Below are 24,332 nucleotides of genomic sequence, written 5' to 3' on the forward strand. Positions count from 1 at the left end.
TATCTGTTAAGAAATCCATCAAGATATATTTTCTTTCAACACACAAAACACTTAAATTTCATCAGGTGTATTAACATTATATTGTATTGTATTGTATTGTATGTTAACCGGGGACCTAGAAACGACGGAGAGGCTCCGGAACGTCTCACACCAGACGAGTGTGACCCCTATCTTTGCGTGGTAGAGTAATGATGGTGTACGCGTACGTGGAGAACTTATTTGCGCAGCAATCGCCGACATAGTGTAACTGATGCTGAGTAAGGGGAACCAGCCCCCATTCGCCAAGGCGGATGGCAAACCGCCTAAAAACCATCCTCAGACTGGCCGGTTCAACGGACCTCGACACAAATCCGCCGGGCGGATTCGTGCCGGGGACCAGGCGCTCCTTCCCGCCCGGAAATGTACTAACACTACATGGAAGTGTTCTCATTTCATAATATTTATGTACAATGGCACGTAATTTCAGTGCGTGTGTACTGACGGTGAGTAAACTAGAAAGAAAGCATTTCAACATAACATATTTACTTGGTACGTATTAGTTAGCCATTCTGTCCGAATGGAGTTGTGAAATATACAGTGCAGTCAGAGGCCTGCATCAGTGAAGGGCGAGATCTTTTCACTACCACAGGTAGTTGCCTAAGTAGTGAAGGTGGCCGGCTCAGCGTCTGTGACTTCTGCAGCAAAGATTCCGCAATCGGCGCGTTGGACCGCTCCAGTGCTCGACATGAAACAGAGAAACAACGACATATATGTTAAACATATGTCACATATAATATTGTTATAGACAAAAAATAGTTCGGACAAACGTAAAATCACTTCAGCATATATTACATTGCTATGAATTTTTCGCATATGTAATCATGTAGGCAGGAAGCATAGGAATATGAAAGCTACAATAGCCTGTAACACTATGAGAGGCAGTGGAATGGCAGCAGCAGTATCGCTAGAGAATTCAATTGGAAACGAGCTTGTAGATAATAGTAAGACACAAAAAGTGAAAATAAAAGCACAGTTGTATGGTACTGCTGCTGGTAAAAAGAAGTTCTAAGAAAACTTAATCCCTTTAACGAAAAATACCAGAAGACTACAAATACTCCATTAGTTTTGTTGCTAAACTACCAGTCTTCTACTGGTTTGCTGTGTCATCTATCTCTTCCCACTCTGCGATAATATTTTCAAATTTGAACTTATAATACGTCACAAATTCCCCAAATGCCATTTTTCATTTTGTAAACTTGATCTGCCAGATATGTTCCGTAAAGTTTCTTCCACATTCCATAGAATTAATCCCAGCAGCTTGCCCGTCACATAGGTAAAGGTTTCCTCGTCTATTATATCTCGTTTTTTAGCATCTCCCTTCAGAGCCACTTTTTACAAACTTCAGCTTCAATTCCATATCAGTATACAATACCAGTAAAACATATTTTAGAGATGTCTGTCACTCCATGCAGCATCATGCTCTGACACCTACGTTGCAAAGGTCACTTTGAGTAATCGTGCATCCTACACATGAGAATTCTTTCTCTTCTGCTGCATCTTCCTATTTTTATATTAAGCAAGTCGATTTATCTTTGCTTCTCCGTTGTTTACGTCTTGTCTTCGCTTTGTGTATACTTAACCCTTAATTCGGTGGTAGGTAAATACACTCCTGGAAATGGAAAAAAGAACACATTGACACCGGTGTGTCAGACCCACCATACTTGCTCCGGACACTGCGAGAGGGCTGTACAAGCAATGATCACACGCACGGCACAGCGGACACACCAGGAACCGCGGTGTTGGCCGTCGAATGGCGCTAGCTGCGCAGCATTTGTGCACCGCCGCCGTCAGTGTCAGCCAGTTTGCCGTGGCATACGGAGCTCCATCGCAGTCTTTAACACTGGTAGCATGCCGCGACAGCGTGGACGTGAACCGTATGTGCAGTTGACGGACTTTGAGCGAGGGCGTATAGTGGGCTTGCGGGAGGCCGGGTGGACGTACCGCCGAATTGCTCAACACGTGGGGCGTGAGGTCTCCACAGTACATCGATGTTGTCGCCAGTGGTCGGCGGAAGGTGCACGTGCCCGTCGACCTGGGACCGGACCGCAGCGACGCACGGATGCACGCCAAGACCGTAGGATCCTACGCAGTGCCGTAGGGGACCGCACCACCACTTCCCAGCAAATTAGGGACACTGTTGCTCCTGGGGTATCGGCGAGGACCATTCGCAACCGTCTCCATGAAGCTGGGCTACGGTCCCGCACACCGTTAGGCCGTCTTCCGCTCACGCCCCAACATCGTGCAGCCCGCCTCCAGTGGTGTCGCGACAGGCGTGAATGGAGGGACGAATGGAGACGTGTCGTCTTCAGTGATGAGAGTCGCTTCTGCCTTGGTGCCAATGATGGTCGTATGCGTGTTTGGCGCCGTGCAGGTGAGCGCCACAATCAGGACTGCATACGACCGAGGCACACAGGGCCAACACCCGGCATCATGGTGTGGGGAGCGATCTCCTACACTGGCCGTACACCACTGGTGATCGTCGAGGGGACACTGAATAGTGCACGGTACATCCAAACCGTCATCGAACCCATCGTCCTACCATTCCTAGACCGGCAAGGGAACTTGCTGTTCCGACAGGACAATGCACGTCCGCATGTATCCCGTGCCACCCAACGTGCTCTAGAAGATGTAAGTCAACTACCCTGGCCAGCAAGATCTCCGGATCTGTCCCCCATTGAGCATGTTTGGGACAGGATGAAGCGTCGTCTCACGCGGTCTGGTTCAAATGGTTCAAATGGCTCTGAGCACTATGCCACTTAACTTCTGAGGTCATCAGTCGCCTAGAACTTAGAACTAATTAAACCTAACTAACCTAAGGACATCACACACATCCATGCCCGAGGCAGGATTCGAACCTGCGACCGTAGCGGTCGCTCGGCTCCAGACTGTAGCGCCCAGAACCGCACGGCCACTCCGACCGCACGCGGTCTGCACGTCCAGCATGAACGCTGGTCCAACTGAGGCGCCAGGTGGAAATGGCATGGCAAGCCGTTCCACAGGACTACATCCAGCATCTCTACGATCGTCTCCATGGGAGAATAGCAGCCTGCATTGCTGCGAAAGGTGGATATACACTGTACTAGTGCCGACATTGTGCATGCTCTGTTGCCTGTGTCTATGTGCCTGTGGTTCTGTCAGTGTGATCATGTGATGTATCTGACCCCAGGAATGTGTCAATAAAGTTTCCCCTTCCTGGGACAATGAATTCACGGTGTTCTTATTTCAATTTCCAGGAGTGTAGTACGCCATCCGTCAACAGCTCCATATACAGGGTGAGTCACCTAACATTACCGCTGAATATATTTCGTAAACCACATCAAATACTGACGAATCGATTCCACAGACCGAACGTGAGGAGGGGGGTTGTGTAATTGGTTAATACAAACCATAAAAAAATGAACGGAAGTATGTTTTTTAACACAAACCTACGTTTTTTTAAATGGAACCCTGTTTGTTTGGTTAGCACATCTGAACATATAAACAAATACGTAATCAGTACCGTTTGTTGCATTGTAAAATGTTAATTACATCCGGAGATATTGTAACCTAAAGTTGACGCTTGAGTACCACTCCTCCGCTGTTCGATCGTGTGTATCGGAAAGCACCGAATTACGTAGGGATCCAAAGGGAACGGTGATGGACCTTAGGGTCAGAAGAGACTGGAACAGCACATTACGTCCACATGCTAACACCTTTTTATTGGTCTTTTTCACTGACGCACATTTACATTACCATGAGGGGTGAGGTACACGTACACACGTCGTTTCCGTTTTCAATTACGGAGTGGAATAGAGTGTGTCCGACATGTCAGGCCAATAGATGTTCAATGTGGTGGCCATCATTTGCTGCACACAATTTCAATCTCTGGCTTAATGAATGTTGTACACGCCGCAGTACATCTGGTGTAATGTCGCCGCAGGCTGCCACAATACGTTGTTTCATATCCCCTGGGGTTGTAGGCACATCACGGTACACATTCTCCTTTAACGTACCCCACAGAAAGAAGTCCAGAGGTGTAAGATCAGGAAAACGGGCTGGCCAATTTATGCGTCCTGCAGGTCCTATGAAACGCCCTTCGAACATCCTGTCAAGGGTCAGCCTAGTGTTAATTGCGGAATGTGCAGGTGCACCATCATACTGATACCACATACGTCGACGCGTTTCCAGTGGGACATTTTCGAGCAACGTTGGCAGATCATTCTGTAGAAACGCGATGTATGTTGCAGCTGTTTGGCCCCTGCAATGAAGTGAGGACCAATGAGGTGGTCGGCAATGATTCCGCACCATACATTTACAGTCCACGGTCGCTGTCGCTCTACCTGTCTGAGCCAGCGAGGATTGTCCACGGACCAGTAATGCATGTTCCATAGATTCACTGCCCCGTGGTTTGTGAAACCAGCTTCATCGGTAAACAGGTAGAACTGCAACGCATTCTCTGTTAATGCCCATTGGCAGAATTGCACTTGATGATTAAAGTCATCACCATGTAATTGCTGATGTAGCGACACATGAAACGGATGAAAGTGGTGACGATGCAGTATGCGCATGACACTACTTTGACACAGTCCACCGGCTCTCGCAATGTCCCGTGTACTCATGTGTGGGTTCATGGCAACAGCAGCTAACACACCAACTGCACCAGCTTCTCCTGTGACGGACCTGTTACGGACCCGTTTGCGTGCTACGACCATACCTATTGCATACAGTTGGCGGTAGATGTTTTGCAATCTGCGGCACGTTGGATGCTCTCTGTCCGAATACCGTTCTGCATACACCCTGCAGGCTTCAGCTGCATTTCGTCGACACTCGCCATAGATGAGTATCATCTCCGCCTTTTCAGAGTTCGAATACACCATGGTCACAGTTCCTCCAACACTACACTATCACAGACATCTGGTAACACGGTGTACTACAGTTGGTCTGGCCGGCCGCGGTGGTCTAGCGGTTCTGGCGCTGCAGTCCGGAACCGCGGGACTGCTACGGTCGCAGGTTCGAATCCTGCCTCGGGCATGAGTGTGTGTGATGTCCTTAGGTTGGTTAGGTTTAAGTAGTTCTAAGTTCTAGGGGATTTATGACCTAAGATGTTGAGTCCCATAGTGCTCAGAGCCATTTGACCCCATTTGACAGTTGGTCTGCGTGCGGAGACGAATGCACAATAACAATAGCAGCAAGCGCTACATGCGGACACTGCGACAGCTAGACCAAACCATAACAGTGCACTACAGCCACACTCGTAAACACTGTCGTCATCGTAAACATGTCTCTGCAGATGCTGCTCGCCGACCGTGGCCCGTGTTTGTTACAACACGCAACTGAATGTCGGAGGTTTCAAGCGTCAACTTTAGGTTAGAATATCTCCGGATGTAATTAACATTTTACAATGCAACAAACGGTACTGATTACGTATTTGTTTATATGTTCAGATGTGCTAACAAAACTAACGTGGTTCCATTTAAAAATCGTAGGTTTGTGTTAAAAAACATACTTCGGTGCATTTTTGTATGGTTTGTATTAAACAATTACACTAGCCCCTCTCCTCACGTTCGGTCTGTGGAATCGGTTCGTCAGTATTTGATGTGATTTACGAAATATATCCAGCGGTAACGTTAGGTGACTCACCCTGTATACCTCACTTTCGACATAATAAGATCTAGTGCGAAAAAATCTTGGAATTAAAAGTAGAAAATTAATTTTTAAAATACTTCATAGCTCACTCTAAATAACGCACTGTTCGTCTAAAATTATACAACGTCGTTATGTAATGATATCGGATAAAAATTTCATATGGTGTTACTCATGAGCCGAGGAGTTTCACGTATGATCGACATTTATCAAAATGCGTTGTTTGATTCCATGTGGAAGACGAAAATGTATTGTTCTAAGTTTGAAAATTTAACCTGTAATACTTTAGTGAAATTATTGCTTTCCACGCAACAAATTTCTTCACATCAAGTGGTTCCTTCTTTTTTGAACGATGTGACAGTTATTGTGTTGTCAAACTATAGCGTTTCCTTCCCCTTCCTAACTAATAACTAACCAGCAAACTAATGAGAATCAGATATGGAATATTCTGCCGGAACACGTTACTATATTGGAAATACTAACATCGCGACTTGCTCTGTGCGAATTGTTGCAAGCAGGGTCACGTTGGGTATTTGGTAAGAAAATACTCCAGCATTTTCTACAGATCGTCTGCTAGCGCTCTTTGAGAGAGATATGCTTACCTCGTGCATTCTATGGCGGTCACGTTGTACCCACTATATCTGTCCTCTGTCGGCGCAGATGCCCAACTTCAAGCAGGAAGCAATGAATCGATGGAGAAACATGGAATATTTCGACACAGCGATAGCGAAAATTTGAAATACTATGATGCCACTTGATTTTGTATTTCTTCAGTTCCAAAATCAGTATACGATATGATAGGATCCGTATTTTCTAAGAGACAGTCTAGTATTACGGTTTAAATAAAATATCAAGGAACCTAATTATCACTTACCGAGTACCATAACAAAATGTATCAACTGTCATCACACAAGTTCGTTGACATATGGAAATCACACATAAATATTCCCGAGCCAATTTGAGTCAAAAATTCACTTCTACGCTAAATAACTTAACATACTCCGAACACAGGTATTGCCTTTCAGGAAACTAATCGCAGATCATCTAGCAACCCAGCCTTTAGTTTCGCGCCTTCCCGCTCAGGGTGCGGTCATAACTGATCATTCCTCCAATGATAAACACAGTTAGATGAAGTCTTACTAAGGTCTGAATGTGTAATTAGGTTTATTGAAATCATAATTTGATAGCTGCCAGTGAGGATAATGTTACCAACGTAGTTGGAACTCTGCACAAACGTCTAAACAGTTAATAAACTGACTGAAAAAATCGCAATACCAAAAAATAATTAATGTAGAGTCATGACATTTCGGGTATACATTTGTCTACGTAACGTTGCAAGATTGCCAACTCCTCCGCCTCACTCATCTCCTCTCCCTCCAGCTTAACTCCCATCGCTCCGCCATTTTTGTCTCCCTTGACCTCGAAAAGGCCTACGACCGTGTCTGGCATCCCGGTCTCCTGTTTAAACTCCAAACCTACGCCCTTCCTATCAAGTACATCCGCCTGGTGGCCTCCTTCCTCTCCCACCGCCCCTCCTATGTTACCATCCATAATGCCACTTCCTACACCTTCTGCCCCTCTGCAGGTGTGCCCCAGGGCTCTGTCCTCTCCCCTCTCCTCTACCTCCTGTACACGGCAGATATGCCCCAACCCCCCCCCCCCCTCCAGTACACCTCTTGCAATATGCTGATGACACCGCGTTCCTCGCCCTCGCTCCTACCCTCCACCGGTCCCAACGCCTTCTCCAGAATCACCTTGACCTTTTTGCTGCATGGTGTAACCAGTGGCTCCTGAAACTCAACCCTTCCAAGACCCTTGCAATCATCGTAGGTCGTACCACTCGCTCCTTCCGGCTTCTGGATTTCTCCCTTACTGTCTGCGCCCGTCCTGTCCGCCTCAGCCCCACCCTCACCTACCTTGGCCTCACCATTGACCGTCACCTCACCTGGATCCCTCATCTCCGCTCCATCCAATCCAAAGCCCAGAACCGCCTCCGACTTCTCAAACTCCTCTCCGGCCAGACTTGGGGATTGCACCCCTCTACCATCCTCCACACCTACAAATCCTTGCCAGCCGAAGTGGCCGCGTGGTTCTGGCGCTGCAGTCTGGAACCGCGAGACCGCTACGGTCGCAGGTTCGAATCCTGCCTCGGGCATGGATGTGTGTGATGTCCTTAGGTTAGTTAGGTTTAACTAGTTCTAAGTTCTAGGGGACTAATGACCTCAGCAGTTGAGTCCCATAGTGCTCAGAGCCATTTGAACCATTTTGAACAAATCCTTAATCCGTCCCATCCTCTGTTATGCCAGTCCTGCCTGGATATCTGCCCCCCCCCCCCCCCCAATTTCTATAAGTCCCTCCAGATCCTTGAGCATCATGCACTCCGCCTCGCCTTCCGTATACGCCTCCCGTCCCCCATGTGGATCCTCTACGATCTCATTCCTTTCCCCCGTCTGCTCCTATTCTTCGAACATATCCGCATCCTCTACACCTCCCGCCGTCTTGAACCCCCTCACCCCCTGGTTGCTCCTCTCCTCTCCGATCCGGCCCCCCCGCCACGTCTTCACCATTGTGTCCCCCCTACCCTCCATCTCTACACCCTACATCTCCTTTCCCAAGGTGGCTTCCATCAACTCCCCCTCCCAGATGATACCCTCTCTCCCTCCATTTATCCCTCCTATCAACTTTGATCCTCACTCCCCCTCCTTTCCTCTGTCCTGTCCCTGGGCTCCCTCTTCCCCCCTTCCGTCCTGTTTTCTCCCCACTAAACCTCTCCCTACCTCCCTTGTCCCCCCTCCGAGTCCTTTTGTATTCCCCTCCTTTGCCTACCCCACTCCCTGTCGCGTCTGCCCAGCGCCCCCCACCCCTCTTATGGGTCCTCATCCTCCATCAGCTTCTTTCCCAGCTCCTCCCCCCCTTTTTTTATTTTCCCATCATCTGTCCAGTTTCCCCCCACCTGCTCTCGGCTGTGGTCTGTCACATTTGACAACTTTTTAGTGCAGTGTTCCAGTGACTGTTCAGTGTTGTTCGTCTTTCTCGTGTTGTGAACAGAAACCATGCTGTCGCTGGGTGTGAATTTTATGTCTTTTGCGAACAGAAACCAGACTGTCGCCGTGTTTTTTTTTTTTTTAATTGTCTGTCTATTGTTTTACCTGTCTGCTTTGTATGTATTTTCTTCGCGTCCTCATCCCTCTGTTCTTTGTTTTAAGTTCCACGGTTTCTTTTCGCCATGTTACTCTTTAAGTCTCCGATTTTATCGCCTGTTTTTATTATTTATTCTCTTCATCTTTCTAACAAAGTCTGTAGGCTGAAGAGCGGCATACTGAGCTGCTGCCAGCCCGCCCCCTTCGGGGGGAATTGAAATTCAATAAAGGAAAAAAAAAAGGTTGCAAGATCCCAGGTTAATGTAAGCGCAAGACAAGTCATTGCAAGTGTACATTAGTAACCGGTGTAACCGCCAGAACGTTGAATGCCAACATGCTAACACGCATGCATTGTGTTGCAGAGTTGCTGGATGTTAGTTTGTGGGATGGAGTCCCATGCCTGTGTCACTTGGTCAGTCGATACAGGGACTGTTAATGCCGTTTGTCGACGACGCGGGAGTTGTCATCCGATTATGTCCTTAATGTACTCGCCCGGAGGCTGATCTGGTGATCGAGGAGGCCGAGGCAATATGTCGACACTCTGTAAAACATGTTGAATTACAACAGCGGCATGTGGGCGAGCTTTGTCCTGTTGGGAACACTCCCTGGAACGCTGTTCATGAATGGCAGCACAATAGGTCGAATCACCAGATGGCCGTACAGATTTGCAGCCATGGAGAGTGGGATAACCGCGAGATTGCTCCTGATGTACGAAATCGCACCGCAGACCATATCTCGAGGTGCAGGTTCAGTGTATCCAGCAAGCAGACAGCTTATTTACGGGCCCTCAACTGGCATCCTCCTAACCAACACATGGCCAGAGCTGGCATCGAAGGTGAACCACCTTTCATCAGGAAACACAATAGATCTCCACCCTATCCTCGAATGAGCTCTCGCTTGACTCCAATGAAGTCGCAAATTGTGGTGGTTTGGGGTGAGTGGAATGTACGCTACAGGTTGTCTAGATCGGAGCTGCTCTTGAAGAAACAGTAGAAGTTGGTTGTTTCATTGTGGTGAGAAATCTGCTCAAATTTCTGATGCAGATGCAGTTACGATGCACCAGAGCCATACGTCGGACACGATGGCCTTCCCTCGCGGTAGTGCAACCGTACATTCTGTGACCACCAGTGCCAGCAACCATGTACAGTGGCTACATTCCTCAGAAGTCTTTCTGTAGTGTCGCGGAAGGAACATTCAGCTTCTCATAGCCTTATTACGCGACCTCCTTCAAACTCAGTGAGGTGCTGGTAATGACGTCTTTGCCGCCTAAAAGACATTCTTGACTAACATCAGCTCACCTTGTCCAGTCTCAAACGACTGTTATAGAATGTATTCAAAAGCAAACCTGATTTGCATCCCATATCTGCGCGACTAGCGCCATTCTTAAGTGACTGGGTGCAAAATTTGAACAGACATCATCTTTCAGATGTAGAGACACGACTACTAACTTTCGTTCATCTCGCACAACTTCTTCTTGGCGCTGCGATACTTTTCCGTCAGTGTACAAGTAATGTTACGCTCTTGGAGCCAGTGCTAAAGGGGGAATCACAGTTTTCTATGCACACTTCTGTGCGACTCGACTCCGTTCTCACGCTCTCCGGCCATCTACCAAACTTGCACGATAGTTGCCATGCAGCAGCATAAGCCCTCATACATTTAATGATGAAATGTGTTAAAACGTTGGTTGAAATGCGGCATAAATACCACAAAGTGAACTGATATCAAACTGAGTAATCGTGGTGAAATGAAGCTTCAAGGAGAATCTGCTAACGGAACGTAGTATTATCAGCGTGTTGTTTCGGCATTTCTCTCTTCATTCACAGAAGTGCGCCGGCCGCGGTGGCTGAGCGGTTCTAGGCGCTTCAGTCCGGAACTGCGTGACTGCTACGGTCGCAGATTCGAATCCTGCCTCGGGCATGGATGTGTGTGATGTCTTTAAGTTAGTTGGGTTCAAGTAGTTCTAAGTTCTAGGGGACTGATGACCTCAGATGTTAAGTCCCATAGTGCTAAGAGCCATTTGAACCATTTTTTGATCACAGAAGTGAAACACGAAGTTTGAAGTAGGCTATATTATACCTGTTTGGTTGCAGTTTCTAAATGTAGGTTTGATAACGTCACACACTATATTATGAGAAATAGAGCGTAACACCCGCCTTCGTAGCAATAGCCACTAATGTGTAAACTGAATTAATTGTTCCGTTAAACATCAGTTGGCCAATAACATACAAATAACAATGTCCTGTTGCAGGTCTTGCGTTAATATTCACGTTTCGTAGTGTTGCGTCTTGTAGCACCTTACGAAAAGGATCTTCGTCGGTATTTACATTCTGCTTTCGAAAGTTCTTTACTCCAACTTAACCGTGAAGAAGTACTATCACTTTGCTTAATAACGACGTCAGAAACGTAAGGCTTCATACATTTGAATCTTAGTCATTTATAAGAGGGTCCAAATGCAAGGCCATCTGTTACCCTCATTAACACTTTTTCATCCAAAATAAAAAGAAGGCTGAAAAAGTCAGCCTGCATCTACACGTCAGAAATCAACATCTTGTCAAGTGCTTTTTATATTATATAACTGACGAAATGTGGACTGAGGTTAATGTTTTGATGGCGTTTGAATTTTCCGCAGCTGCGTCGAAGAACAGCTTAGAGGTAAAGAGAGGGACGGTGGTTCCCGCTCTACCGAAGACAGTGGGGCGCCCGCGGCAGCAGAGTCTTTTGCACCGCGCGAGACTGATCGACATCGCCCAGGCGGCCGGGCCCGTAATCGCAGCTGGATGAGAGGAACGAATCTGCCTATCGACCAAGTTGAAAGTGCTGCTGAATGTGGTTCGATTCCGATACCACAGGTATGTCACCACAAGTCGTGAGAAACCTACAGGTTACTTGCGAGGAACTTTTGGATTTCTTATCAGACTGGAGTTGTTAATGGCGACCAGTAAGTTCTTTGAAAACATGCTGACAAATGTCTTTCTGATTTCAAGAAATGTCTGTTCTAATTGGATGAATTTTTTAAATTCTTTTAATTGGCAGTGATACTTTATTTTATTGTTTTTAACTGGGACGTGGTGCTGGTAACTATTACGGAAACTGGTTTGTTTTCTGATAAATACTGTGAAGGCTAAAAACGTAACCAACACGGTACTACCACTCACCTGTCGCTCCGTTACAAATATAATGGAGAAAGACAGACACTAGTTTTATGTGAACTATTTCGCTACTGACGGAATACAATTCGCAGTAATTTGATATGTATAACTTTCGGAATTCTTTTTTAATTGCATTCTGCTTCTGCATGTATTTCTGCGTCAGATTACAATCAGATATCTGTTACCGTGCTTGGATATTGATTTGAGAATAACCAAAACCGTCAGCCCGAATAGACGTCAAAACCGACCCAGGCAGTGTCTTTCTTCAATATACACTAAGACGAAAAAATGACAAACGACGAAGGAATTATTGGAATGTTACAGAAATTGGGGCTCAATTCGAAGTGGGACTCATCAGTGAAGACAATTCTACTCCAGTTAATTAGGTAGTTTGTCTACGACAGAGATACCTTCAGGCAAGCCATCTTGGGCTTACATTGCAGCAAGATAATGGTTCAAATGGCTCTGCGCGCTATTGGACTTAACATCTGAGGTCATCAGTCCCCTAGAACTTAGAACTACTTAAACCTAACTAACCTAAGGACATCAGACACATCCATGCCCGAGGCAGGATACGAACCTGCGACCGCAGCGGTCGCATGGTTCCAGACTGAAGCGCCTAGAACAGCTCGGCCACACCGGCCGACCCAGCATGATAATCCCCCCCCCCCGCACAAGGCGTCCCTGAGGAGGACATCAAACAGCTCTATGAACGCCAAGCTGAATAACTGCTTGCATAAGGACCAGACGTGGACCAACGTGTTATTGACTTGCTCAATTTGAGGCGCTCTTTCTCTTGAATAATCGTCAAATTTTTTCTGACATTATTTGTTTGTCTCTACAAGTGTACTATATCTATTGATTTCCGTCCCATTCGAATAATTCCTTCGCGGTGCGTTTCGTGGTGTTCTTTTTTTTCTTTTTCTTTTTTTTTTCTTTTTGACAGTACTCGCATATTATTCTTCATACTTCTTAAGCATATTAGGTTTGTAGGTCCCCGTAAGAGTTCTTTTTACGGTAACCAAATACATTGTGACATTCGCAGAATTACGTTCCGGTTCATCTGACTTTTTAGGCAAACTATTTACATGCACAGGGGTAGCGATTCCTCTCTGCGAACGGCAAAGCAATGTGCCGTTAGTTCCCCTTACCGTTTTTCTCGGAAGTCACACAGGTGGCTTCCTGTGTCACGAGTAACGCATCTGACACCGCGCACAGTGCGTGTGGCCCGTAAAATACGCACTTGAATGAGTTTTATGATATCGCTGCGTCGTTTTTCAGTCGCTAACTACGAGATATTTAATGGCGTTGCGTCTGCAGACGGTCGATACACACCAGCGGCGCGGCCGGCTCACACGACATGACTAGCCGTTTCACTTTGCTCGCCTCTCGTTCTTTTTCTTCCCTGCCCGTGGCTGATCTCCTCCTCCCCACTGGCCTAAGCCTTCCACGCTCCGCTCCCCCTCACATCCTTTCTCGCTTTGCTTTTGCTTGTTGCAGTCATGTGTCCGTGTTACAGTCCTTTGTGTGTGTAGGCGGGCGGCGCATGCGGACCATTATAATATATGGCCAGTATGAAAAGGAGCCCCACAGGGTATCATACGAAAAAGCAATGTCCGCAAAGAACAATGGTGGCCGCCGCGGCTAGTTCTTTATTACGTCATTGTCTTTTTGTAGCACACGGGCGCTCGCCCCCCGCGTCGCCCCTCCCCACGCTACGGGCTGCGCGAAGCAATCAGGCGGGCGCTGCGGCCCGCAGCCGCGGCGGCTCCCGTGGCCATCACGAGCGACAGGTCGGCCGCTAATGGCCCGGGCCGCGCGCGCGCGCCGCCACAATGCGTGCCCCTTACGCAATGCGTGGGGGGAGCGGCGCGGCGCGGCGCGGCACCCTTCACCGCGCGTGCCGTGTGTGTAATTGCACGGCCAGAGGCGACGGCCACTCCCAGCGTTTGTCGATCTGGGCGGGTACCGCACCGCCGGTGTGGGCTCCGCACCAATCCCAGCTGCCACCCGGCGGATTCGGAGTGTTTCAACGACGTGCTGCGTATCTTTCAAGGCGATCTGACACACGAGGATCAATTCATTCCCCCGTCTGAGAGTCAGAGAAAGTGTACCGGCGTTGAAAATTTCTGTGCAGTTGCGTCAACTGTGCTCGGCATACATCCGCTTCCATCACTGTGTAAACAGCACAGCAGTTTCACGTCATTGTAGCATGGCACGGTGCCGCACTGCAGACTGTTAACGGGAGTACGAGAATATGGAGTAGTTTCCCAGGTAAGTTAGTGACCTGAAGAGGCCGGCCGGAGTGGCTACAGTCTGGAAACGCGAAACCATTACGGTCGCAGGTTCGAATCCTGTCTCGTGCATGGATGTGTGTGATGTCCTTAGGTTAGTTAGGTTTAAGTAGTTCTAAGTCCTAGGGGACTGATGACCTCAGAAGTTAAGTCCCATAGTGCTCAGAGCCATTTGAACCGTTTTTTGACCTGAAGACTTCTTCAGTAATAGAATCTAGTATGTTATTGTCGACCGAGAGTGTTCATCTGGGATATGGCTGTCGTCAGGAGTGCCCAAGGAAAGCTACCATTTCCTACATATTACGTTGTAACTGACAGAGTGGGCAGCAGTGGGCGTTTTTTCGCTGGTGATTCTGTGGTGAACGGCAAGGTGTCGGATTTGAGTGACTGTAGGACGATACAAGATGATTTAGACAAAATTTGTAGTCGGTGTAATGAATAGCAGGTAGCTCTGAATGTAGAAAAATGTTAGTTAATGCGGGTGACTAGGAAAAACAAACCCCTGATCTTAGGCTCTAGCATTGGTTCAAACGGCTCTGAGCACTATGGGACTTAACATGTGAGGTCATCAGTCCCCTAGAACTTAGAACTACTTAAACCTAACTAACCTAAGGACATCACACACATCCATCCCCGAGACAGGATTCGAACCTGCGACCGTAGCGGTGGCGCGCTTCCAGTCTGAAGCGCGTAGAACCGCTCGGCCACCGGCGGCCGGCAGCATTGGTAGTGTTCCGCTCGACACGGTCACGTCGTTGAAACATCTGGGCATTATGCTGCAAAGCGAAATGAACTGGAGCGAGGATGTGGGGACTGTGGTAGGGAGGGCGAATGGGCAACTTCTGCTTGTTGGGAAGATTTTGAGAAAGTGTGGCTCATCAGTAAAGAAAACTATGTCTAGGAGGGTATTATGACCTACTCTTGAGTACTGTTCGAGCGTTTGGGATCCTTACCAGGTCGGATTAAAGCTAGACATCAAAGCAACTCAAATGCAGGCTGCTTGATTTATTACCGGTGGGTCCGGAACTGAAATCGGAATCTCTGGAGGGAAGGCGACGCTTTTTTAAAAGTAGGAATAATACTAAGAAAATTCAGACACCCGGCATTTGTAGCTGACTAGATACACCTGTAGATCATGCGTCGTCATCGAATGCATCGTTTGCATTTCGTAGCAACGTAGATACGCTGCACATGTCGAGAAAATTGTCGATTGCACAGACTGACGCAAGGATCACCCTTTTATAATTCTTGTCAAGATGATGTAGTCCCATAATTGAATGTGTCCTCTCCTCTCGTAATTTACTGCCTGATCAAAACAAGAGAACCAAGTAGAAGATGTGGTCACATGTCATTGCCCTTTCGTACACTTAACACCACTGGAGGGGGGGGGGGGAGGCGAGGTATTTAAATGAATACAGCAGCACTAGAGTGCATTCGTGTTTAATGTAGTAACTAGGGCTGGAAGGGTATCTAATGGATGTGAACATCATAAGATGTCGGGTGATGACTATGAAGGATACGAAGATGCCATATACTCAAGTCAGACACTGTTGTTAACACCTGGCTGAGCTTGAAAGGCGCCTCACTGCGTGTCTCCATTTGGCCGGCTGGTCGAAGCGTGCAGTATCCAGATCTGTAAGACATTCGGACTGCGTGGCTTGATGTCGGGCTGGATGGGAAAGTGAGAGCAGACGCGATCGACAGAATATTCATGATCAAGGATCAGATCGACTGCGTCTGACCACCTGAAGGGAGGACTCCGCATTCTGCGCCAGCAACATCGTAAGTCCTTCACATCTGTGCCTGGCATCCGAGCACAAGTAATGGTCCCCCTGCAACATTCTCTGTCATCCCATACTGTTGGAGACTGGCAGAAATCAGACCAACTAGTTACCGCCCTATTCCTAGCCAACCATTAACATCACAACACAAACGGCTGCATTTGGAACAGTGCCGTGACCGGAAAGCATGGACTGTTGACGAATGTCGTCACACTGTGTTCAGCGACAGATCACGCTGTCCACACTACACCGGATGACCATCGTCAGTGGTAAGGTGGCGACCCTGGGAGAGGTCCCATTATTTCACTGTTTTGGAGCCATCGGGCAGTTCTTCATGTCATGGCTGGTAGTGACTGAAGGAAGTCTGAAAGAACAGTGGTAGGCCACAGACCACCCACTTCCACATGTATTTCATTTCATCTTATTCCTTGCATATTTAAAGAGCTACTATTTGGTATTTTAAAAATCAGGCCGTGCATTTTACAATTTTAACGTAATAGTACATTGTTCCACTTTACGAGCAAAATTTGTTTTGAGCAATAAAAACAACAGTAATGACAAACATTTACAAAGCAAAATACAAAAAGAGAAAAAAATTCGTGTAGGGAACGGAGGATTTAAAATAACAAATGTTAGTAACTTTTTGTTACTGTTAAAACGAAATATAACATATAAATTACGATTTGTCATGTTGCTGTGTCAAATAGCACTAATATCGAGCTTGTCCCACCTGAAGTAGCACGCAAAATAATATCTTCTTGTTTTATCAAATGAAATAAATCATGAATGGCTCTGTATATATTAGTTTCTACTGTGTAAAATCACTTATTACGCGTTATAAGTTGTTATATAGCACATTCCCATTGCTTTATTGTTGTACGTTTGTATACATGGTGCTGTTTCCTTTAACTAGTGCATAGGCGGGATGGTATGATTGTCTGATTGTTTACAGTAGTAATTTTCTTCTATGTTATTTAGTTATCATATTTATAGCGCAGTTTAGATACATGGACCAATTACTTGGTACGTCTGCTTTCCTTATACTTATCAGATTTATGTATTTTAGGTGCTAAACTCCTGACGAGTCTGTGTCTGACGTTGTTGTTTTTCTGTCATTTTCTGTCTCTGCATCTACATCTGTATCTGTGTCTGTGTTTGAGTTAGAGTTCTTTCAGTGACCCTTTGGCGGGGTTATTGCGTGTCTGTTCGAGTTCTGTCGTACGGATTTTCTTGCCTATAAAAGACAAGCAGTGTTCTTGAAACCTTATTAGCGATGTGGCCTAGAGAACACCATCTGTCTGAGCTCGTAATATTTATGTGAGGTCATTGTATTCTGTTGTAGATCCTACGTGTGTGAGGCTGTTGCAATGTAGTACCACTTTTTCAGAAGACCCATGTGACCCGCATATGCATCTAGCGTTGTGGTTAAGCCCACGTGGTTCAGATCTGCTTGACATGGGCTGTGGCCTGTCAGAAAGTGAGCCATGCCAAGGCTTGGATCCGCGTGCTTCACCTTCAATCGTTCCCACATATTGTGGAAGAAGGAGTAAAGGCGACAGCCTTGGTCAGTCGTCCCCCACATCCGTTGTCATGTGTCAAGGCACAAACGTTTAACTGAAGCGTGTCTAAAATGTCTTCCCCCGTTATTTCAAGAACGTTATCGTATCTGCCTCTCCTAACCGAGAACGCCGCTGCTACGAAGCAAATAAAAATAATCAGGCGACGCATTCCGAGGGGCTCTGTTGGCCAAAGAGTATGACACCTTCGGCTATACTGTTCTACTGCGAGAGTTTGACACCAGCCTCTTGAAGTGTGTGTTGTTAAGTGCCGACGCACAGTATTGAAATAATTAAAGCCACTTTCAAAGGCTTAATACTAAGAGCCATAACATTTTACTGTGTTCTTAAATACTCACTGTAGCTGAAGAAAATGATCACGGCAACCCATCGAAGGTTTTTCTTAGTGCCAACATTTTTGTACATATTTTCTGTTTCACTTTTTGTGTGCAAATGCCTTATTATAATGAAGGTTTTTGTACTTACTTAGACAGAAACCATTTCGCGATGCATTTGGGGAAACTTTGAGGATATTGTAGGAATTAACTTATGCATCATCATATTTAGCTAAATGTCATTCACAAAATCGGAGAATATCAGTTCAAGTTACTCATTTTTGAGCCCGTTTCTGAATATTATGGAGAACCAGTCATTGCCGGTGACGTAATATGAATTCGGGAGAAGTTTCTATGAGACTGAACTCAAAGAAAGTCTATGTGGTTGCATTTAAATGCTATGTAACCCGCAATATATTTTAGTGTTCTTGGGTTTTGCACTTATCACTGATTGCTGGTTCATCACTAGGAAACTACAACTGGTGCAATCCAAATTAGCTGTCATATTTCCAGTTAAGTTTATGAAGTACTGTTCGGTTTTTTCTGTTGTAGAAACGTGTGACGGCAACTTGACTAGCTCTCCCAAAAATGGATGTATTTGCCCACGAAGGGATATCTTTTGTTTTTCCTGTCAATTTTAGAAGCCCCACTCTAATTTTTATTTCGAAATATGTTGGGCTGTTATAAAATGCACCGAGACCACAACTTTCAGAGAAAAAGAACTCCAAACAGTCTTGGTTTAGCCTGGAAGTCAAAATGCACGGAACTGTTATGTTCTTTATGTCACCAATTGTGTAGTAGTAGATTCTTTGATGGTAATAAAAACTTCCAGCAGGACTGGTGGCCGAAGACTTCCAGAATATGATATCACCCTCGTTCTACCAATGGTCTTGTCAAAGATTGCGGAGGAGCGAACAGAGATTCTGGACACCCTCTTGCCCTTGGGCTTAACAGCCCCAGATAGGTGGAAGAACCAGCAATGATCGGCGACATGAGGATGCAGAAGGTAATGGAAACCACTGCATTAAAGACAAATAATGTGTATCCATAGGAAATGTGGCCTATATGATCATGATGATCTCTCCATTGACAAAAGGTTTTGGACCAGGGCCCCCATTCGGATTCCTCTGGAGGGCACTACCAAGGAGGAGGTGACAGTGAGAAAAAGATTGAATAACCAACGGATGTGTAACGTTTTACACGGCGGGTCATGAATATGTTAAGAAAACTGGAAAGCCTGGAAAGGGAAACACGAAGGCTCAATCTAGATATAACAGTCGTCAGTGATGTGAAACTGAAAGAAGACAAGAATTTCTGGGCAAACGAGTATAGTGTGATTGCACCAGCAGCAGAAAATAGTATAACGGGAGTGGGTTACTGTGAGCAATTCAGTGATAGGGTTGTTCTCCCCAGTATCGACAGCAAAATCAACATCAACAATAATAGATCAGGAATACTTGCCGATGTCTCAAGCATAAAATGAAGAGCTAGAGAAAGTATATGAGGATATTGAACTGGAAATTGAGTACGTGAACGAAGATGAAAATCTAACAGTCAAGGGGGATTGGAATGCGGTTGTACGGCAACGAGTAGATAAAAGAGTAACGGGATAATATGGGTCTGGTAACAGGATGAGAGAGGAAAAAGATTAACTGAGTTCTTCAGTAAATTTCAACTAGCATTAGCGAATACACTGTCCAAGAATCACAAAAGGATGAGGTATACATGGAAAAGGAGGGGAGGTACGAGAAGATTCCAGTTATAATTACATTATGATGAGGCAGAGAATCCTAAATCAGTTCCTGGATTGTAAGGCGTACACAGGAGCAGATATATACTGAGATCACAATTTAGTAATGATGAAGAGTAGGTTGAAGTTTAAGAAATTAGACAGAGAAGTGGCATGAGAAGTGGCATACGGAAGTACTATAGAATGAAGACATATGCTTGAAGGTCTCTGAGGCTATACCGCGATAAGGAATACCTCAATAGACAGTTCGACTGAAAACTGGACATACCTAAATCAGCAGTCACAGAAGTTGGAAAGAAAAACGCAGGTGCAAGGAAGATAGCTGAGAAGAAACCATGGATAACAGAAGGAATACTTCCGCTGATAGACGAAAGAAGTGTAAAAATGTTGAGTGAAATTCATGAATACAGAAATACATGTCATTTAGGAAAGAAATAAATGGAAAGTCCAGCGAGGCTAAGGCGAAATGCTGATTGAAAATTGTGAAGAAATCGAAAAATAAATGATTGTCGGAAGAACGAACTCCGCACATAAAAAAGTCAAAGAAACCTTCGGTAAAACTGAAAGCAAGGGCGGTAACATTAAGAGCGCAAAGGTTAATCTATTGTTAAACGCAAAGGAGAGAAGGGATCGGTGGAAAGTGTATACTGAGGGCCTTTATGAGGAGGAAGATTTGTCTGACGACGTGATACAAGAAGAAATAACAGTAGACAGGAAAGACATAGGGGTTCCAGTATTAGAATCAGCTTAAAATAGCTTTAAACGAATCAAGATCAAATAAAGTAAAAGCGATACGTAACATTCCATCGGAATTTCTAAAATCAGTAGTTAACCTGGCAATAAAACGACTATTCTCGTTGTTGTGTTGAATGTATGAGACTAGCGGTATACCATCAGACATACGGGAAACATCATCCACACAATTCGGAAGACAGCAAGAGCAGGCATGTGCAAGAGTTGTCGCACAATCAACTTAACAGCTCATGCACTCAAGTTGCCGGCAAGAATAATAGACAGAAGAATGGAATAGAAAATTGAGGATGTCTTAGATGACAATCAGTTTGGCTTTCGAAAAGGTAAAGACACCAGAGACACCATTCTGACGTTGCACTTCACAGTGGGATTAAAATTAAAGGTGAAAGGATACCAATAAGATTCGCGGATGACATTGGTATCTTCAAAGAATGTGAAGAAAAATTATACGGTCTGTTGAATAAAATAAGCAATCTAATGAGCACGGAATATGGACAGAGTAAATCAAAGAAGGACGAAAGTAAGGAGAGGTAGCAGAAATGAAAACAGAGAGAAACCTAATATCCGAATTGGGGATCGCGAAGTCGATAAAGTTAAAGAGTTCTACCATCTAGGAAGCAAAATAACGCACGACTGACGGAGCAAGGAGGACATAGAAAACAGACTAGCACTGGCAAAAAGTACATTCCTGGTCAAGAGAAGTCAACTATTAGCAAATATAGGATTAATTTGAAGAAGAAATTTCTGATAGTGTATGTTTGGAGCAAAGCATTGTATAGTAGTGAAACATGGACTGTGGGAAAATCGGAATAAAACAAAATCGATTTGAGGTGTCATACTACAGATGAACTTTGAAACTTAGGTAGAATGATGAGGTGAAGAATGAAGAGGTTCTCCGCAGAATTCGCAAGAAACAGAACATATGGAAAACATTGGCAAGAATAGGGGACAGGATGATAAGACATCCGTGAAGACATCAGGGAGTAACTTACATGGTACTAGAGGGAGCTTTAGAGGGGCAAAAACTGTAGAGGAAGACAAAAATACATCCAGCAAATAGTTGAGGACGTAGGCTGCAAGGGCCACTCTGAGATGATGAGATTGGCGCGGGACTGGAATTCGTGGAGAACTGCATCAAACCATTCAGAAGACTGGTGTTTGAAAAGGAAAGGTCAAGAGGGAGAGTTTACTGAAATTATGAAACCCTTCTGGAATGGATGCAGGCATTGCTTTTTTCCACAACGCATGTTACAACAAACAACGGTGCGGTAACAGCTGTTCTGCCATTCGTACGTGCTGTTGAGCTTGTCCTCTTACTTCTACGTGAGCATCCGTAGTGAGAAGTATGATGAAATACCTGCTCTGTCTTGCTAACAGATTTAAAAAAAAAAACTTTTTGTCCAAGATTATGATTTTGGGCATAGTTACTCCATCATCTTATAAAAGGTGTCCACACAATTTAAGCAAACGCGGAATATCAAAGACAACCTACACTCTATATGGATCCATAGGGTTTTTAAAGTAGGTTTTTGTTGTGGAAACTGCAAGCTACTTCCAAATCTTTGAGTTCTTGCCTCCCACATCACAACGTACTGCTCCAGATTAAGTTCCAGCTGCTTCCAACTGCCTTAAAAGGGTTCAAATGGCTCTGAGCACCATGGGACTTAACTTCTGAGGTCATCAGTCCCCTAGAACTTAGAACTACTTAAACCTAACTAACCTAAGGACATCACACACATCCATGCCTGAGGCAGGACTCACACCTGCGGTCGTAGCGCCTAGAGCCGCTCGGCTACCCCGGCCCCAACTGCCTTATTACGTCCAGGAGTAGCTCATTAGTCATAGTACTATCAAAGTCCAAATATGCAGGATGTTTCATAATTACAACGAAGTATGAACCATGACCACCATAACGTTTTCATTTGATCCTAAAATTACGTCATCTGATGAGTCCTAGCACATGCGATCATGAATACTCATCTTGTTGGAACATAGGACTCCAATTTTCCCAGAGATTTGAATGGTTTTGTCTTAGCTATCATAATATCCAGCACCTATTTCACATTTGCAAGTCAGCACTTCTGTTGGTTGGCCCATTCCTGAAGTGCTCATCGGCAAAGAAAAGTGTAGTTCTCTTTCCGCCAGTACGTGTAACCTTTGCGTGAGAGAGCTCTTACGATGAGAACACTGGCAATATCTTTCGGGCCTCACTTCACTCTCTTTTTATTACTAAGTAAAGTTCGAATCTGGCCTGCTGTGAAACACAGACATAACGCTATTTACATTACCTTTAATGTGTCATTTTATTGCAGAAGAAGCACATCTATTTACAGCCCAAACATACTTCGAACACTTGGCTTTCAGGACCATCTTACTTCCTTTCAAAGCGTAGTTTTCATTTCTCAGGCGTTGTATTTCAGAATCTGTGTCTTTAGTGGTAAGGTGTAGGTAAAGTAGTATAAGGATCCAGCAATAGAACAATGATCTCTACTTTTGCCCATAGTACCACAAAACGACCAGCAACTACATCAGCTAAGAAGCAACTGCATTCTATTTATTTCAACAGAGGGATTTGAGAGTTTCACGCGAAGCGTTCTCGCTTCCCGCATCTCGTTTCACGTATTCCTAATGACGTCACGCCGTTTCGCGAGCAGTCTGCGTGGAAAGCCAATATGATGTGTCCTGCCGCTGCACTATGGCGGGTAGTAATGTCAATAGGATAAATCCCCAGAACCACTCCTACTAATGTGGTATCAAAAGCAACCGACATTCTGGGAAGTATGCTCCTCTGTCCTCGCCTCAGTGTTTTTCTATAGATCCTTTGACACAGGCGGTGCAACCAAGCACTGGCTGCTAAGCAAACTATGGCTTCTACGAGAGCTGTGTGATACGTCCAAAAAGATATTCTGTATTGTGTAGTGTTTAGCTTTGCAGGTTTATGCATCAGTTTCGTCGCTTTGTCAACTGCCATTCTGGTGTGCACAATGAGAGTAAGTCAATCATTTTATCTTGAAACTCTTCCTTTCGTTCGTGTTTGCATAAAAAACCACAATATTGGATTGTGGTTCGACGTAGATGAGAAACACTTTTGTTTTTATTCATTTTATTTTGTTTATCAGACGAGTTTCAGCGACAAAATCGCCATCACCAACGGATTTTTTCTTTATTCTAAAACATGCAAAATAGCATCATATAAAGATTTTAAAACGTTACCACATGTGTACTGTTTGGTTCAAAATATTCTATTCTTTGAACAGTCAGTTTCGTAATACCTTATTTACTGTAAATCACAGCATGATTTTCACGTTTTTTGCCGTTTTATCAGGCATATTTTCCGTGTTTTTGTTGCCATTTCTTCGGCATACGGCATGTCATCTGCAGATGTGTACTTTTCTGTGTTTAAAAGCAACTACAAGCCGATCAACGAAAGTGAGTGCATGGAAAATTACGTAACAACATAGTGCATACCAAAACTGTATTCACAACCCTACCGCAATTCCCAGGAGTATAAGCTGACGTATGTAAGTTCACTTTTTCATATTTGTTAATAACAGCTATACAGTTGCAGATGGCATACTGTATGACGAAGAAACGGCAACTAAAACACAGAAAATACGCCGAAGATAACGGCAACATACTTAAAAACCTCACTTTTACTAAACGTAAATAAGGCATTATGGAACTATTCCCAGAACACAATATTTGAAACCAAATAGTACACATGTAATAACATTTTATATTGTTTACAACGATGCTGTTTTGCATGTTTTGGAATGAAGAAGAAAACCCATTGATGATGGTGGTATTGTCGCTGACAGTAGTCTGGGAAACAAAATAAAATAAATAGAAACAAGAGTGTTTTGCGTCTGGACGGACGCACAGTCCAATGTAGCTGAAAGTTAAATCGTTCGTG

The sequence above is a fragment of the Schistocerca nitens genome, chromosome 2 (assembly GCF_023898315.1).
Source record: "Schistocerca nitens isolate TAMUIC-IGC-003100 chromosome 2, iqSchNite1.1, whole genome shotgun sequence".
NCBI classification, from domain to species: Eukaryota; Metazoa; Arthropoda; class Insecta; order Orthoptera; family Acrididae; genus Schistocerca; species Schistocerca nitens.